Raw genomic sequence first — 19,625 nt, forward strand, 5'->3', positions numbered from 1 at the left:
GATGATTTTTCAAGGTGTCTGTAACCCACAGGAGCCCTGGTGGCACAGTGGTTGAAGTGCTCAGCTGCTAACCAAAAGGTCAGCAGTTCGAACCCACAAGCCACTCCACGGGAGAAAGATGTGGCAGTCTGCTTCCATGAAGATTTATAGCCTTGGAAACCTAGGGGGGCAATTCTATTCTGTCCTGTAAGGTTGCTATGAGTTGGAGTTGACTGGACAGCAGTGAGTTTGGTTTGGTTTTTGTAATACATACTTTTTTTTTAAATCCATGACATTGAACCCAACTTATAGTGACCCCATGTGTATTAGAACTGTGCTTAATAGAGTTTCCAATGGCTGATTTTTCAGAAGCAGATTGCCAGGCCTTTCTTCCAAGGTACCTCTGGGTGGACTAGAACCACCAACATTTTGGTTAGCAGCTAAGCACATTAACTGTTGGCAATACCCAGAGATCCACACTAGGAGTCTTGGAAAAAAAAATGCACACAGGAATTTGGCTGATGCCAGTTACCACAACCCTTATCATACCTGCATTCTGTCTGTAAGGTCCTCTGCCCTCCTTCTCTCAAAGCCAAAACCTGCAGAATGGGCCTGCTACACAAGCCTGCCCCAGTCCATGTTCTAAAATTACTTCTCATCACCATCAAACTGTCTACTCCATTCCTCAGGGAGCCTTTATCACAGCTAGCTGCTCCATAAAAAAACCTATTGTCCTCAAGTCAATTCCAACTCATAGTGACCCTATAGAACAGAGTAGAACTGCCCCATAGGGTTTTCAAGGATCGCCTGGTGGATTTGAACTACTGACCTTTTGGTTAGCAGCAGTAGCACTTAACCAGTATGCCACCAGGGTTAAAATTCCAATCAAAGGATTCTTGTACTTCACATTAAAGTGTGAATGATTAAAAATGTGGCTCTCCAAACATTAATTCCCTTCTTTCTCTGCCTCCATCATTGCCCAATCCCTGCCATAAAATGGGATGATTTTGCATGTTTAGGAGGAATTTACTAGTATAAAGGAATCTGTAATCAATGGAGTGATTATGTAAAAAAGGTACTTCTGCCTGGGAAGTACCTTCCTAGTGTCACTTCTGCCTCTTGTCTTTACCCTCTTATCCTTAGCTCTACACATATACAACCAGATACTGAACACATAAGTTTGTGAATGTGGTCAACCCCTGGAGAATTATGGGTCTTTAACGTTAAAGCTAGTCTACAGTGTATGTCAACTGAGTAGGCATCAATGTGATCTAATAAGAGAAAGCTGGGAAAGCCTGCTTGTCGCAAAGGACTCCTCACTATAGGGCCATAATGATGATCAAAAGAGATTTTAGGTAAATCATGGATCTTTTCAGGTCTCATCTTTGAAAATGTAAATACCCTAGGAAAGGAAATGCAGGGTGGGAGAGGAAATGCACTCATGAACGAAAAGGAAATATAGACTAGGGAATGAAAATGCACTCTCAAAAAAGTTAGCTCAAATTGGCTTAACAGATCATTTGCCTCCGGGGCAAAAGAGACCAGGTAAGAACATAAAATCCTGGTTACAGAGGAATATGAGTACACTGACAGTGGCTAACAACAACAACAAGGGTAACACAGTTGGAGGGTGGAGGGAGGAATTTAAAAACATTAGAGACACTAAAAAAAAAACTGTTACATTCTAACAAACACAGGGTGTCTGTTTACCATTTTCCAAATTATCAAAATGAAAATTATATAATATGAACTGTATCAGTTAGGATATGCTAGGATATATTGCAATAATGAGCAGCTCCCAAAAATCTCAGTGGCTTAAGGCAACTAAATTTACTTTTCATTCAGCAATATGTCAATTGAAGGTTATCTGGGGCTTTGCTCTATGTCTATATCACTCGGGGAGTTTCCATCTTCTTGTTTCTGTGATTGCTGAAGCAGGATTGGGAAATGTGGCAAATCGCAGGCTACTTCTTGGATTTTCTATTTAAAGCTTCTATGCCATAAATCGACTCTATGGCAGCTATCACCATCAACAACATTCATGAAGGAACCCATTGGCCAAATAAGCTGCATGATCATGCTTAAATGCAAAAAAGTAGCAAGTGCAATCCCACCATTTTCCAGAGGGCAGAGAACTGAAGACATTTAATAGATTACACTGATGGACTACCACACTGACTCAGTATCAGTAGCCAAACTGATGTCCACAGACTATTGCTTGTCAAACCGGAACGCTGGAAGGCACAGAAACATTCTAAGGTGGCCATGTAATGAATTCATAGAAGCACAGAATTCATGTTTTCTTACTATTGCAGAAATAACTAACAGAATAATGAAACATAATAGAAAACTCAAGCAGACCCACACATACCAATCAGTGATGAAAAGATGAATTCTTGAATAAATAATTGCATTACTATTAATGATCTATGTGGGGAAAAAACTGATCCTATCTTATATCACATACCATAAAATTCACATTAATTAAAGCCCTCATGTAAAAGTCAAATTTTAAAATTTTCCAAAGACACTGGCAAGGATTTCTTAGATAAGACTGAAAAATAAAAAAGACACACAAACCTTAAGAAAAAAGATTAATAATACTTCTAACATCAGAATTAAAAATTTTGCATCAGCAAGATTAACATTAAAAAATTAATAAGCCACAGGTATAGGGAAAATATTTGCAAAGTACGTAGCCAAGAATAAGATTAGTATTCAGTTTATATATGTTGTTATTGTTAGGTGCCTTTGAGACAGCTCTGACTATTCAGTTTATATAGAGACCTCTAATCAATAAGAGGAGCCCTGGTGGTATAGTAGTTAAGAGCTTGACTGCTAACCAAAGGGTTGGCAGTTTGAATCCACCAGCCACTCCTTGGAGGCCCTATGTGGTAGCTCTACTCTGTCCTATAAGGTCGTATGAGCCAGAATCAACTTGACAACAAGCTTTTTTTCAATCAATAAGAAAACACTAGAATAATTTGCATAGGACATAACCAGACAGTTCACAGAGGAGGAAAACCCAAATAACTGATAAAAATAAGGAGAAACACAGCTTCATTATTAAAAAAAAAAAAAAAAAACGGTGCTATCGAGTCATTTCCGACTCATAGTGACCCTATGCAACGCCCCATAGGGTTTTTTGGGGATATTCAATTTAAAACCACAAGTAGACACAATTTCACATATTTCAGGCTGACCAAAATTAAAAACTCTCACAATATCAGGTACTGGCACATAGTATTATATTATTGATGCAAGAACCTTTATATAACACCCGTGGATAATTTGGTACAATTAATTCAGACAGCAATGTGGCAATATCTGGTAAAGTTTGCATACCATGCTACTCAATTCTACTTCCAGACTATATGCTAAAGAAACCCTCCATACATGTGCGCAAGGAGATAAGTTACAAGAACATTCACCGAAGAATTCTAGAATTGAAAAATTGAAAACAACCTAAATATTCATCATAGATGAACAGATAAACTAACTGAGTTATGGTTATAAAATAGAATACTATAAAAACCAAAAAAATCCGTTGCCATTGAGTCGATTTCAACTCATAGTGACCCTGTAGGACAGAGTGGAACTGCCCCATAGAGTTTCCAAGGAGTGCCTGGTGGATTCGAATCGCTGACCTTTTTGGTTAGCAACGGTAGCACTTAACCACTACACCACCAGGGTTTCCTATACAAAAAAAAAAAAAAAAAAATACAGGAGGTAAAATTAATATATTGTTGAGGGGGTAAGGAAGTTGAAGAAAAACAAAATTGATATATATTATTATAATGTCATTTATATAAAGTTTAAGCAAATAGATCTTAAAAAAGACTGTACATACAGTAAAACCTGTGAAAGCTGGAACCTGCGTAAGGTAAGGCAGAAACCTGCAGAGAAGGAAAACGCAAGCATTTGCCACTAAATTGAGCAACAGCAAAGTAGTAAGACTGTACCCTGTCAAAAGTGGAAAACTTGCAAAACCCAGAAAAACAAGGCAGTTCCATGGAGTTCTGGCTCTCATAGGTTTCACTGTATTTTTTATGAATACATGTTAAAATACTCAAGCATCTTTTTAGATTCCATTTCCAGAAATAGCAAAATTTCTTCGCACTTAAATATTTCAAACAAAGAAGCAACATGGATCAAATATACTGACCAAACTGATGCATTTTCCTGGTTCAGAATGTATTGATTATGCATGAATGTTAAAATGTTTTAGCAAAATGCAAATATGTAAAATTTTACAAGAATTTGTCTAGCAAATTAAATTCTTAGAAATATTCTGTCGCCTATGTCTCTTTATTCTCAATAAAAAAAAAATTTTTTTTCCTCAATAGTAACTATTAAACAAATATTCCATTACATAAATTTTATGCAACTACATTACTTTGGTGTTTTGAATAATCAAATCTATAAATGATGTATTTTCCTTCTCAATATGTGTATAAGCAAGCAGCTCTTATAAATCAAATGATCACAGATAAAGTAATTTTACCATATTTGTAAATGAACTCAGGAGCCCTGGCTGCACAGTGGTTAAAGCGCTCACTGCTAATCTAAAGGTTGGCATTTCAAATCCACCAGCTGCTCCATAGGAGAAAGATGTAGCTGTCTGTTTCCATAAAGATTTACAGCACTGGAAAACCTATGGGGCAGTTCTACTCTGTCCTATAGAGTCACTATGAGTCGGAATAGAGTCAATGGCAATGGGTTTGGCTTCGTTTTTTGTAGGTGAATGCTATAATAAATTTTTCAAGGAAAAAAAAATCTTTTTTTCTGTCTCAACAATTTTGGATTTTTGTATAGTATGTTGATACAACAGCTTTCCAGGGAAAATCACAACAGTATGGACTCCACGGTAACAACGAAAGGGATATAAATATGTGACTGAATGCGTCAGCTCACTTAATAACCTGAGCTCCCAGCAGGAAATAGAGAATATAATTTTTTTTTTTCTGGATGTAGTAGTGTTATAATGCCATCCTTCATACTCAAAGGTGATACAACTGTTACATATTGCAATCTCTAGTGCATGGGCTTCTGTAGAGACTAATGGACAAACAATAGTTCTTTCCACCCTGTGCACATGTGCAAATTGTTCCTTTATTTGTGATTTGGGCAGCTGGCAGAACTGTCATTCTAGTCAGTTCTGCCTCTCAGAGTCCCTGCCAGCTCCATTCTGGAAGGGCTCACACGCCCCAGGCCTGGTTGTCTACCACAGCCATTTCAACCCTCTCTTTAGGCTGTAGTTCTCATGTACAGTAAACAGCAAGTGCCAAGGTCAAGATGTCTGGGAGGTATAAAACATCAGTGGAGGGTCGTATAGTTCAGTGATTCTCAAAGTATGGTATCCCGACCAAGAGCATCAGTGTTATACGGAAACATGCTAGAAATGCAAGTTCTCAGGCCCCATTCCAGACCTACTGAATCAGAACCTCTGGAGGTGGGTCTAGCCATCTAAGTTTACCACCCCTCCAAGTATTCTGATGCCTGCCAAAATCTGAGAAGTGCTGGTATATGGAAATAGTAAAGAAATTAGGAATTCACACAAAACAGCTGAGAATAAGTTAGAATCTGGTACTTATACATGGAAAATTACCCCGTAAAATGACACTACAGACACATACGCATATTTTATTGATATTTAATGAAAAGAATCTTTACTGTTATGCCATACCATGCCATGAAAGAGATCTTAATTAAGAACACCCAAAAGGAGAGAAGAGTCGTGACAGCCCATTCCTTGGGAGAAAGAAATGCTTTGATTAGATGAAAACAGAGTGAAAAATACAAGATCTGCTTTAAATGAAATGATTATGTAATTTAAGTCTAAAATTTATTTTGCAAACATTTATCAAGTTCTTCAAACAAACAAAAACTAGTTGCCATCCAGTCAGTCCTGACTCATGACAACCCGTGTGTGCAGAATAGAGCTATGCTCCATAGGGTTTTCAATGGCTGTGGCCTTTTGTAAGTAGATCACCAGGCCTGTCTCCAGAGGCGCCTCTGGATGGGCTCTAACCACCAGCCTTTCAGTTGGTAGCCAAGTGCTTAACTGTTTGCGCCACCCAAGGACTCCATCAGGTGTCTAATATGTATAAATTCTGCACTGACATAGAAAGATCTGCAAGACATATTGTTAAAGGAAAAAAAAAGGTAAGTTGCAGGGTAAGGGGTATATTTTACTTCTATTTAGATTTTAGAAGTCAACGAACCAGAAATTATATGTGCTTACTTCTCTAGATGCAAGTGAGAGAGAAGGAAAGTAATGACAGAGGGCTTTCATTCTGCATTCTTCTTTATAATTTGGATGTTGACGAAAAGGCACAGTTGTATATGACTTTAAATTTATTTAAATATAAAAAAATTAAAAGGAGTATACTGCAACAATCTACGTGTTGTAAAGATCTGGACTAGAAACGCTGACAGTTAGAATTAATAGAGACAAGAAAAAAAAGGAATTTGGGATAAGTCATTATATGATGAGACAGATGGAAGATCAAATATGACAGTAGGGTTTCAAATCTGAGTGACAAATATGCTCTACAACACATTAGAAGGCAGCATGTGGTAATGGTTAAAAGCTACAGCATCACATGGGGAAATGTCTTTTTACTCAAATTCCTCTTTTGTGAAGTGGGAATAATAGTAATTACCTGATAGGCTGGTTTTGTGATTAAGAAAAACAATGTATATAAAGGGCGTGGTACCTGGGCACATACACATTCAATAAATAAGAGAACTGATTTAAAGGAGAAATCATACATTTGATTTTAGGCATACTGGGTTTGAGATTATGATAAAACACCAGAGTGAATTTGATCTTACTCTTCTAACTATGTTTGTATGGAAAGTTCCCTCCGGAGTGACTCTTTTGTCCTCCCTATTTGGACACTTTCTTGACTAGGACATGTTGCCACCAGGTGGCAGTAGGCATTTTACTAACCCAAGAAGTAGTGTGAGGTTTTTTATTTTGCAAAAAAAGAAAAATTGAGCCTTTAAAAAAACAACGGAATTTAAGCAGTAAAAAAAAAAAAAAAAAAAAATTTTTTTTTATGTTACTGAGAATCAACACTTAAATAATATAGATACCTATCAAAATGTAAGGAAATCAACATGTAAATAGAAGCAGTGCTGCCATTAATGTATCCTCTTTTCATGTAATAGAGGCTTATTCTGTCTACTCTGCTGCCTCAGTGACTGGCATGTAAACCAAAACAAAACCAAACCCATTGCCGTCGACCAATTCCAACTCATAGCCACTCTACAGGACAGAGTAGAACTGCCACATAGGGTTTCCAGGGAGACCCTGGTGGATTTGAACTGCCTACTTTTTGATAACCACTACACCGGGAGGGTTTTCGACTGGTATACCATAGGCTACTAATCAGTCTCTGCCTAGTTGAACCTGCCTCATGGTGACCCCTTGTGTAAAAGAGTAGAACGATGCTTTATAAGGTTTTCAACGGCTCATTTTTTGGAATAGATCACTAGGTCTTTCTTCCAAGGCACCTCCAGGTGGACTCGAACTGCCAACCTTTAAGTTAGCACCTAAGCATGTTAATTGTTTGCATCACCCAGGAACTCCTAGGACACTCATAATTACCAATCAGAAAGAGCCAATTTCTTCCTACACTTTAGAAGAGAGAACCCATCCTCAGTAACTGCTGGCTAAGATCTAAAAAATTTAACATATAATTCCTTTTCCCAAGATCACCGTAAAAACCAAGGCAGCTAGCCTTCAAGCACAGTAAACAGATCCTGAAAAAATAAACTCCCAAAACCAATCCCAAAAAACAACTTGTGTCCTCTCAGAAACTGCCGTAAGGAGAGTGGATGGATCAACGTGGCATAACCACCCATGGAGAAAGTAACCTGGATGACTGGGAGCTCAGGGCTAAGGGTATCTTACTGTTGTCATCACAGTTACACTTGTTATAATGGATAAAATTATCTGTTGTCCTCACCACTGGGGCTTGGGAGGCATCAGTGACACTAACACTTGCAAAACACCTACAGTTTGCTGGGCACCCTCATACAATCTCATTTATCATATCTAATGAAGGTTTGGTTCTAAGATCCCTTATCTATAATGATTCTATATGACTCACCAGCATCTACCTGCATTTCGGTCACAGTTCTAGAAATGACTCTCTGAAGTACCTTCTTGCCCAGGTAATCAGGTTCCGCCCCTTCCACAAAATCTTAAGATCAGTCGCCTTAGCTCAGAGTACGTTAGGTCTGTCACCGTTTTCCTACTCACATAGAGAGATAGGGATTTTATTTTAGCCATTAGGTCATAGTAAGATTAGCCAGAACATTTAGCTGAATCAAAACATTCTCTTTCCTCCTTTCTTCTTCAATTAACCAGGAAAAAATAAAAATGTGCTAAGATAAAGTAAAAAATAATGTTCATATGTATTTTTTCCATTTCCCTCCTCATAACCTTTTGCCAGCTTATCATCACCACATGCACTGTGGCAAAAATTTACTACCTGTTCTTCTTAATCTTATATTTATTGATCACATAAAGATGAGCCAGGTGCTGTTGTTACGAGTCTTACATGCATTAACTCAATGTCTCCCCCTTGTTTATACCATCACCATCGGATTAATCATCTTAAAATATGACCTGGCTTATCTCACATACATATAGTAAGATTTTTAAGGGTTCCCTTTTGTTTATGGAATAAAACCTGGAATTTCAGGCCCTCCACCATCTGAACACTAGCCATTTCTTGAACTCTATCTTTCCTATATCAACTCTCTGCTCTAGTTAGGACCCCGGGTGGTGCAAATGGTTAACGCACTCAGCTGCTAACTGGAAGTTTGAGTCCACCCAGAGGCACCTCAGAAGAAAGGCCTGGTGATCTACTACTGAAAAATCAGCCATTGAAAACCCTATGGAGCACAGCTCTACTCCGACACACACAGGTTCGCCATGAGCCAGAATCAACTCAATAGAATCAACTGTCTATTCCGGTTAAACTAGGACTCTTACCTCTATTTGTAGTGACATTATTTAAATTTGCCTACCCCGAATTCCTACAGTACTCAATGACTTCACCTTAGGTTTGGCATGTAGCATACAAAAGCTAGTATTGTACTGTTATTTATTTATTTGAAATTATTTCCTGTGTCTGCCTGAGGCTATAGAGCTCCCCAGCCAGCCCAAGGACTGAACCTGACAGTTCCACCTCTTCCTGGCACCAAGCATCGAGCCATATGCCCTTTGGAGCTGTAAAATAAATACTTGTTGATGAAACAATTAATACCCTGTACCTCGATGTGGGCACTTTATATAGTCTTTTGATTCATATTGAACATTGGACTTTAGATAATGTCAGTGTTTTTATATCTTTATTTGTGCTTGCCCCACTGCTTGGAGTATAACGTCCTCAGAGGAGAAGCCTTAAGTTGCAGTTTCTGATGTTAAACCAGAGTCCAGTGTGATTCTCTTCCCCCAAAGAGAACTCTTGCATATAAATGTAAAGATCACAAGTGAAGCTGGCTCTTCTGTCCTTGGAATCACAAGCATATCAGGGCTGCACACGAACTTGTGATAAAATGACAAAGTCCAATATCTAAGAAAGGGCTTGCGTCACATAGAAACCAGGAAGCTCTTTGTTCGGGCCACTTGATAAACTTTTTTTGTTGTTGTTGCTCACCTTTGTAGCCATCATAAAAGGGGAATTTTGAAGGAACTTCCCTAGAGAGGAAATAAGGTGACCTAATTTGTGTTTTCCCCATTGGGAGAGGTGCATGTTTGTGAAAGAATCTAGTTATAACCCCAACCCGCTTCCCTGGGTCTAGTAAACAAAAGTATGCAATTCCTCACGAAAAGGTTACAAAGAAATAAAAAGTTCAGATAAGCAATCTAATCTTAAGGCATGTTTTTGTTTCATGACCATTGCCTACTCATAAAAAAGAAAATGGAAGCTAATATTGATTTGTCTTTTAAAATAAAAAACAAAGTGGGTACATATAGAATGACATTTCCAAACATTAAGCAGAAAATAAAAATGTAAAATGTAACCTTTCTGCTCTGTTTTTCCAGTATATTTATAATAATGCTTGTCCTAGAAACTAGAGGAATATGGGTAAAGTTGAAAACATTAATTATTAAATAGTTCCTATCTTTGTTAAATCCAAAGAAGGTAAATGCAACCGATTTTATAATTCCTGGGAAAATGCCTTACTTCACAAAACCCCATAAATACTCATTCCTTTTCTTTTTATGAATAAACTTTTGGGTAGTAGTATAACTTCTTAATGGTTACACGGGGCACCAATTGCAGAGACAGCCCCTACTTAGTTTCCTGCGCACCTCTCCCCCAAAATAAGTAGTTACCTCCTCTCACAAATTATTTCCTTTCTGAACCCAAGAAGGAAAATAAAAGGAATTCTTAAAATTCGCCTAATTGTAAGAATTTTAATGCATAGCCATGAATTAAAATCATCTCAAACCACTTTATTGGAAGCACTAACTACTCCATAAAGAATTACTTACATAGAATAAACAAGACCAAACGTTGAGTTTTGTCAGGTATTAGTTGATGGGGCCCCACTGTAGATGGGTTAATAATGTCACAGTTTGGACTTAGCAGTCCACTCTGCATTTTTCAGATCTAGATTTCTCTCACCAAAAGAAACAAGGACAGCACCTGTTTTCTTTTTTGTCTATCAAAAATCCATTGCTGTCAAGTAGATTTTGACTCTTAGTAACCCTATGGGATAGAGAAGAATTACCCCATAGGGTTTCCAAGGTGCCACTGATGGATTCAAACTGCCAGCATTTTGGTTAGCAGCCGAGCTCTTCTTAATCACTGTACCACCAGGGCTCCATCTGAACAGACACCAGCAAAACCAGGGCTTATAGCTGAATTTTGACAACAAGTGATGTACTATATCATTGCTTAATTTCTTTACATCTTTTTTGCCAAATAACCAAACCCAGTGCCATCGAGTTGATTCCAACTCATACTGACCCTATAGGGCAGAGTAGAACTGCCCCATAGAGTTTCCAAGGAGCACCTGGCGGATTCAAACTGCTGACCCTTTGGTTCGCAGCTGTAGCACTTGACCACTACGCCACCAGGGTTTCCTTTTCCCAAATAGAAGAGTGTAAATACCTGTAAGCTGTCTTAACCTTCTTATATACTTTATTCCCTACAAGGATATATATTTTTATGTGCTTTATATGCTGCAATATGTCAGTAACATTTATTATATACTAACCATTTGGAGAAAAGATGAGAAAGCATATTTTCTTTTCCTTTGAGGAGCATAGAGTATCAAGGGGGAATTTTTTTTTTTTTATGAGTAACAAAAAGAAAATGATAAAACAAAAACAGAGCATTTACACCTGATGCTCTGTTAACCCAGAACTAAAACCATTCTGGAAGCCCACTCTTCAGACAAAGATTCAACTGGACTATAAAACAGGAAATAATACTTGTGAAGAGTGTGCTTCTTAGTTCAAGCAGATATAGAAAACCAAATGGGCGGCTCCTGTCTGGAGGCAAGATGAGAAGGCAGGAAGGGACAGGAACTGGTTGAATGAACACAAGAAACCCGAAACCTGGGGTGGAAAGGAAGGGTGTATTGTCACATTATAGGGACTGCAACTAATGTCATATAACAATATGTGTATAAGTTTTTGTATCAGAAATTAACTGGAGCCGTAAATGTTCACCTAAAGCACAATTAAAAAAAAAAAAACACCATTTAATTGCCAAGGGTATACAGTCAGAGAAACCAACGATGGACGCCTTACAGAAAATATACCTTGAGAAAGGAATGGAAGGAGATAAGAAATCCAAAGCCTGGAAAGAAAAGGGCATGCGTACAGAGGAAGACCCCACAAGGTGTCAAGGAGCAAATTGCTTTTGTGGACAACAGCAGGGGCAGGGTGGGAGGGTCTTTAAAAGAAAGAAGCAAGAAATACAGTTCTTTGATGTTTACAGCTAATTCCATATAGAAATGACTAACTCCATGGAAGCACTAAATCTTTGGAGAAATCTGAAAAGTACATTAGGAGGATGTTAAGATAATCATTTTAATGTTTAATACAGTGAAGGATTTTAAATTCTGGCTCACAGGCAAAACAGCAGGAAGATTTCACTTGTTCTTTAAAAATTGCTTAATAGGCAAGTTTAAGAGGAGAAGGAAGGAGGGTTGCAGCAAGGAAGAGTTCTTACATGGGGAGGAACCAAAAAGGGACTTCATCAGAATTTTAGAGCTGGAAAGAAATTTTTATGAGGATTCACGGGTAAACATCTGAAACCTCCTATTTGTGTTTTAAGGAGCATATGTTGGGGTATGCATCTTTAGGGAAGCCCTGGTGGCGTAGTGGTTAAGTGCTAACCAAAGGGTCGGCAGTTCGAATCTGCCAGGCACTCCTTGGAAACTCTATGGGGCAGTTCTGCCCTGTCCTATAGGGTCACTATGAGTCGGAATCCACTCGACGGCGCTAGGTTATGCATCTTTAAAGGAAAAAAAAACCCAATAGTTTCATTAAATTCTCAAAGATGCCCACGACAGAAACTATCATGTTCTTCAAAAAGCAAAACAACTGTACCTTAAGTCAGCTAAGTGATTTTTCCAAGTTCACACAAGACATGGTGACAAAACCAAAGCCAAAACCTACTACCATAAAATTAATTTACTTATTCATTTTACATTCAGTTATTACATTCTGAACACCTACTTTGTGCCAGGCATAACTGTAGTTGGTGGAAGTACAGCACAGAACAGAATAAACAAAAAGCCCTTCCTTTGTGGAGCTCACATGCTAATGCGGAAAGATAAACTATAAACAAAATAAATAAGTAAATTATACAGTAGGTTTGAGTGTGATAAGTGCTATGAAGGAAAAAGAGGAAGTAAAGCAAGTAGGATAGAGAGTGCCATTTTTAAATCACTCAGACAGCAGAATGTGGCAGGTGGAATTCCATAGGGTTTTCCTGTATGTTTTTGTTGTGTTGTTGTTAACTTCACTCTTTTCCAATGCTAATGTTTATGGAAATGCAAAATACCAGAAGGTACAAGTATCCCCCAAGGATCTGTGTGGAGGCTATGGTTCTTTGGGCAAGGAAAAATGAGGAATCTGTTTAACAGAAAAAATAAGGTTTCATGAAAAATAACTGTCTTAGTCATCTAGTGCTGCTATAACAGAAATACCACAAGTGGATGGCTTTGAAGAAGAGAAATTTATTTCTTTACAGTAAAGTAGGCTAAAAGTCCAAATTCAGGGTGTCAGCTCCAGGGGAAGGCTTTCTCTCTCTGTTGGCTTTCTCATCAATCTTCCCTAGGAGCTTCTCCGCACAGGGACCCCAGGTCCAAAGGACACCCTCTGCTGGCACTGCTTTCTTGGTGGTATCAGGTCCCCCACTCTCTGCTTGCTTCCCTTTCCTTTTATCTCTTGAGAGATAAAAGGTGGTGCAAGCCACACCCCAGGGAAAATCCTTTTACATTGGATCAGGGATGTGACCTGGTAGGGGTGTTACAATTCCACCCTAATCCTCTTTAACATAAAATGGAGAACAGCCACAGAATACTAGGAATCATGGCCTAAAACCAAGTTAGGCCACACGTTTTTGGGGGAACATAATTCAGTCCATGACACTATCCATACAATAGAAATCATATTTTCAATATGATAGAATAATTAAGATGGGATTTTTTCACAAGTATCTCTTAAATTCTAATAAAAAATTAAAATGTTTAAATTGATGTATATGTGGATATATGTACCATATTTTTACACAAATAACCTGTGCCTTCCACATTAATTTGTCAGCTGTGCCCTACCCCCAAGTGCTGCTATTCCAATTTTTTTATATGTTGCTGTAAAAAAAAAAGTTAGCATAGCACACTTAGGAAAATACCTTGGGGATTGGGAGGGAGTGGCTGGCAAATAAAAGTAGAAGGCAGACATTATTTGCGTAAAAATATAGTGCATGTGTAGCCACAAGTACTTTCACAGCAGATGTACATGACTGTAGGAGGGAAGCGCTAGTTTCACTACCCATTTGAGGATAAAAATGAACCAGGTGAGTCAGGCTCAGTCACACATACCTCTCTACTGTACTCAGACAAGCATGAGACTGAGAGAGTCCACTAAAGCTCAGAACAGGTACATCCTTTCCAGTTTTTTTTTAATAATTTGACCCTGCACATCCAGGTACACACTAAATATTGCTATGATTAATAACTGGTGATAAAAGGCAACAATTAATAACTAAAGGTTGTTTATAGCCCATGTAAATACTACCCACTGGACTTTGAAATGGTAAAAGCTGAACATGTCTACAAAGCAGCTTACTCTGGACAAAAGGAAAGGCAGAAGCAGTGCCAGAAAATACACCTTTTGTTTTCAGTATCAACAAGCTATTTGCCAGGAAACAAAAGTAAGGCTCTGCCAGCACTAGCTGATTTTTCTAAAATCTAAAAATTAGTTTTATGTTTGTTGTTTCTGCTTAGAATTAGAGGAAAGGCAGTTACATAAGTATGTCATAACTGCACTCCTTGGGACACTGAAAGGCAGTTCGAAAGAAAGAAAAGTGTCCCCAGCCCACTCTACACATACCAGCACCACCAAAAGATTGACCTCCTCTAGAGCTGAGCTTCTCAAATTCCAGTCTGCCTAAGAATGACTCCGGGAAAGTGTTTCAAAGACAAATAGCCAGAACTCAACTGAAGGTATGATTCAGAAGGTCTGAGGTGGACCTCAGGATTTTGCAGCCTACCCAAATGCAGCAGGGAATGCACATACAAACCTTGGAAAATATGTTGTTGTTGTTGTTAGGTGCCATCGAGTTGGTTTCGACTGATAGCGACCCTAGGTACAACAGAAAGAAACACTGCTGGGTCCTGCGTCATCCTAACAATCCTTGCTATGCTTGAGCCCATGGTTGCAGACACTGTGTCAATCCATCTTACTGGGGGTCTTCCTCTTTTTTGCTGACCCTCTACCTTATGAAGCATAATGTCCTCCTCCAAGGATTGAACCCTCCTGATAATATGTCCAAAGTACATGAGAAGTCTCGCCATCCTGGCTTCCAAGAAGCACTATTCTTCTTCCAGGACAGACTTGTTTGTTCTTCTGACAGTCCATGGTATATTCAATATTCTTCACCAACACAATTCAAATGCATCAATTTTTCTTCTGTCTTCCTTATTCATTGTCCAGTTTTCACATCCATATGTGGCAACTGAAAAAAACACAGCTCGGGTCAGGTGAATGTTAGTCCTCAAAGTAACACCTTTGACTTCAAGACTTTTAAGGGGTCTTTTGCTGCAAATTTGTCCAATGCAATAGGGCCTTTGATTTCTTAAGTACTGCTTCCATGGGTGTTGATTGTGGATCCAAGTAAAATGAAATCCTTGACAACTTCAATTTTTTCTCCATTTATCATGATGCTGCTTATTGGTTCAGTTGTATTTTTATTTTCTTTACATTGAGGTGTAATCCATACTGAAAGCTATACAGCCTTTGATGTTTACTAGTAAATGCTTCAAGTTTTCTTCACTTTCAGCAAGCAAAATTGTATCATCTGCATATCGCAGTTTATTAATGAGTTTTCCACCAATTCTATATGCCACATTCTTCTTTATAAAGTCCAGCTTCTTGGATTCTTCCTCAGCACACAGATTGAATAAATGTGGTGAGAAGATAGAACCCTGACACACACCTTTGCTGACTTTAAACCAAGCAGTATCCCCTTGTTCTGTTCCCATGGCTGCCTCTTGGTCTACATACAGGTTCTGCATTTAGCAAAATTAAGTGTTCTGGAATTCTCGTTCTTCAAAATGTTATAATTTGTTATGACCCACACAGCTGAATGCCTTTGCATAGTGAATAAAACACAGGTAAACATCTTTCTGGTATTATCTGCTTTCAGCTATGATCCATCTGACATCAGCAATGATATCCCTGGTTAGATGTCCTTTTCTGAATCCAGCTTGAATTTCTGGCAGTTCCCTGTTAATATACTGCTGCAGCCGCTTTTGAATGACCTTCAGCAAATCTTACTTGCGTGTGATATTAATGATATTGTTTGATAATTTCCACAGTCTGTTGGATCACCTTTCTTTGGAATGGGCATAAATATGGATCTCTTTCAGTCAGCCAAATAGCTGTCTTCCAAATTCCTTGGCATAGATGAGTGATTGTCTCCAGCACTGTATTCATTTGTGGAAATACCACAATTGGTATCCCATCAATTACTACAGCCTTGTTTTTTGCCAATGCCTTCAGTGCAGCTTGGACTTCTTCCTTCAGTGCCACTTCTTGATCATATGCTACCTCCTGAAATGCTTGAAAATCAACCAGTTCTTTTTGGTGCAGTAACTCTTAGTATTCCTTCCATTTTCTTTTCTTGCTTCTGGCACCGTTCAATATTTTGTCCATAGAATCCTTCGAAATTATTACTCAAGGCTTGAATTTTTTTTCTTCAGTTCTTTCAGCTTGAGAAATGCTGAGCATGTTCTTCCCTTTTGACTTTCTAACTCCAGATCTTTGCACATTTCATCTTAATACTTTGCCTTCTCAAGTTGCCCTTTGAAATCTTCTGTTCAGCTCTTTTACTTCATCATTTATTCCATTCCCTTTAGCTACCCAACGTTCAAGAGCAAGTTGCAGACTCTCTTCTGACATCCATTTTGGTCTTTTCTTTCTTTCCTGTCTTTTTAATGATCCTTTGCTTTCCTCAAGGAGAGTCTTCCATCATTAGTGCTCAGTGTGTCAAATCTATTCTTGAACTACCATACAACCCGGAAATCCCACTCCTCGGAATATACCCTAAAGATACAAGAGCCTTCACACAAACAGATATATGCACACCCATGTTTATTGCAGCTCTGTTTACAATAGCAAAAAGCTGGAAGCAACCAAGATGTCCATCAACGGACGAATGGGTAAATAAATTGTGGTATATTCACACAATGGAATACTATGCATCGATAAAGAACAGTGATGAATCTCTGAAACATTTCATAACATGGAGGAATCTGGAAGGCATTATGCTGAGCAAAATGAGTCAGTTGCAAAAGGACAAATATTGTATAAAACCACTATTATAAGATCTTGAGAAATAGAAAAAACGGAGAAGAACACATACTTATGTGGTTACAAAGGGGGGAGGGAGGGAGGGAGGGAGAGGGCTTTTTATTGATCAATCTGTAGATGGGAACTGCTTTGGGTGAAGGGAAAGACAACACTCAAAACAAGGAAGGTCAGCCTAATTGGACTGGATTAAAAGTAAAGAGTTTTCCGAGATAAAATGAAAGCTTCAAAGGTCAGCGAAGCAGGGGCTGGGGTCTGGGGAACTTGGTTTGAGGGGACTTCTAAGTCAATGGGCAAAACAATTCTATTATGAAAACACTCTGCATCCCACTTTGAATTGTGGCGCCTGGGGTCCTAAATGCCAAAAAGCGGCCATCTAAAATACATTAATTGGTCTCAACCCACCTGGAGCAAAGGCAAAGGAAGAACACCAAGGTCACACGACAACTAAGAACCCAAGAGACAGAAAGGGCCACATGAACCAGAGACCTACAATATCCTGAGACCAGAAGAACTAGTTGGTGCCCGGCCACAATCGATGTCTGCCCTGTCAGGGAACACAACAGACAACTCCTGAGGGAGCAGGAGACCAATGGGATACAGACCCCAAATTCTCATTAAAAGACCACACCTAATGGTATGATTGCGACTAGAGGAATCCCAGAGACAATGCTCCCCAGAACTTCTGATGGCACAGGACAGGAACCATCCCCGAAGACAAATCATCAGGCATGAAAAGGACTGGTCAGTGGGGGGGAGAGAGATACTGATGAAGAGTGAGCTAATTAAATCAGGTGGACACGGGAGAGTGTGTTGGCAACTCTTGACTGGAGGGGGTATGGGAAAATAGAGAGAGAGGGAAGATGGCAAAATTGGCACGAAACGAGAGACTGTAAGGGCTGACTCAATAGGGGGAGAGCAAGTGGGAGAAGGGAGTAAGATGTATGTAAACCTACATGTGACAGACTGATTGGAATGGTAAATGTTCACTTGAAGCTTAATAAAATTAAAAAAAAAAATCTATTCTTGAAATGGTCTCCAAATTCAGGTGGGATATACCCAAGGTTGTATTTTGAATCATGTGGACTTGTTTTAATTTTCTTCAAGTTCAACTTAAACTTGCACCTGAGTAATTGATGGTCTGTTCTGTAGTCGGCCCCTGGCCAATGATATTGAGTTTTCCACCATCTCTTTTTGAGGTAAAGGTATTTCTCTAAGGTCTTTTCCTGAGTTGGTCCTGGTTAACCTCCCTGCAAGCCTTTGTTCTCTTTGGTCCAATCTGCCCCACACTTGAGCCCACTCCCGTCTTTCTCCAACCATGCAAAACATTATTAAATTCAAAATTTGTGGAAAGCTTGTGAATAGCAAAGATTAACTATGCAACAAGTCTAATCACATATCTAACATCTCTGTTCATAGAAATTTAATGTCTTTTCCCCTGCAGAGGGAATTTCCCAAAACTTTCTTTCCCCTTAGGCCCAGGGCCTCCTGCCATATGGCTAATGCCTGCCCCTTCCTCCTCACTTCTCCACTGCCAGGCTTTTACAACAAAATCCCCCTTACCCTCACCCCAAGCTAAGCTATGGGCCTCCCTCCGTGAGCTCCAGCACTCATTAAATTGTTCTGCTAAATAAAGGCCCATCTACTCCAGGTCTTGATCCTCAGCAGCACAATCAGCCAGATCTTTGAAAATAGAATTTTCTTTAGCACATCAAATCCTTATGTAGAGCACCTCCCACACCATGGTCCATAAACAGAGGGTAGCAACAGAAATGTGTATCCTCTTCCTGCCTAGAGCAAGCCTGCCCTTGGGGGTAGGTGAAAGGGCAGAATTCCTTGAGTTACATTTATGTGTTAAATAATACAGCTTTATAAGTTAGGAATTACTTGAAATACATAAAAATGTTTGTTCTCTCACTATAAAAGGATATGGTATAAGGATACATAATATAAATATTATTTATAATTATTCTGTAAAAAATACATGTGTACTATGTTCCTAACTGAATGCTGCCCTTCCTAATTGGTAAATGCCTGTTAAATAAAGGTTCGTTTTGATTTTTGGTGACACAAAGTCTCGTAGGTGCTAAAATGCCATTCTAACCTCTTTGCCTGCGGTTAATTGAAGAAAGAAGTCAGTGAGAGACACAGAGTATAATGAGCTCTGACCTGTCAGTAATGACTAGGAAAGGGATTTTAAAATTTTACAGATTTGAAAAGACTGCTGTTGGAATGAGGGCACAGCACAGGAATATCCTAAGGTCCTGGGGATTATGTTTCAAGTAGACCCAAGGAGCAGGTTTCTGCAAGGGCGAGTGATGGTAGTTTCATTATATAAGAGAGATTTCCTTACATTTCACTCCTCCTCAACCTTTGAATTCAAACTCAAAGATTTTTTTCTGGGGAATCCTTCTCCCCAGACGGTGTAGTTGGAAAAGCATACACGTGAACTATTAAAAAAAGAAAAAAGGGCCAAAAATTATCAGCTACCTAACCATACCATACATCATTTTGATGTCAGATAACTGGAGAAATATATTTTAAAAGAAATTTATCATAAGGAAGTATC

General features: G+C 38.8%; 1 protein-coding gene across 2 annotated transcripts in view; it reads right to left on the reverse strand.

Moving 5' to 3' along the window:
- Positions 1-19,625, reverse strand: part of FRK (fyn related Src family tyrosine kinase) — a 106,058-nt gene that overhangs the window by 49,308 nt on the left and 37,125 nt on the right. The window lies entirely within an intron of this gene.

The sequence above is a fragment of the Elephas maximus genome, chromosome 1 (genome assembly GCF_024166365.1).
Source record: "Elephas maximus indicus isolate mEleMax1 chromosome 1, mEleMax1 primary haplotype, whole genome shotgun sequence".
NCBI classification, from domain to species: Eukaryota; Metazoa; Chordata; class Mammalia; order Proboscidea; family Elephantidae; genus Elephas; species Elephas maximus.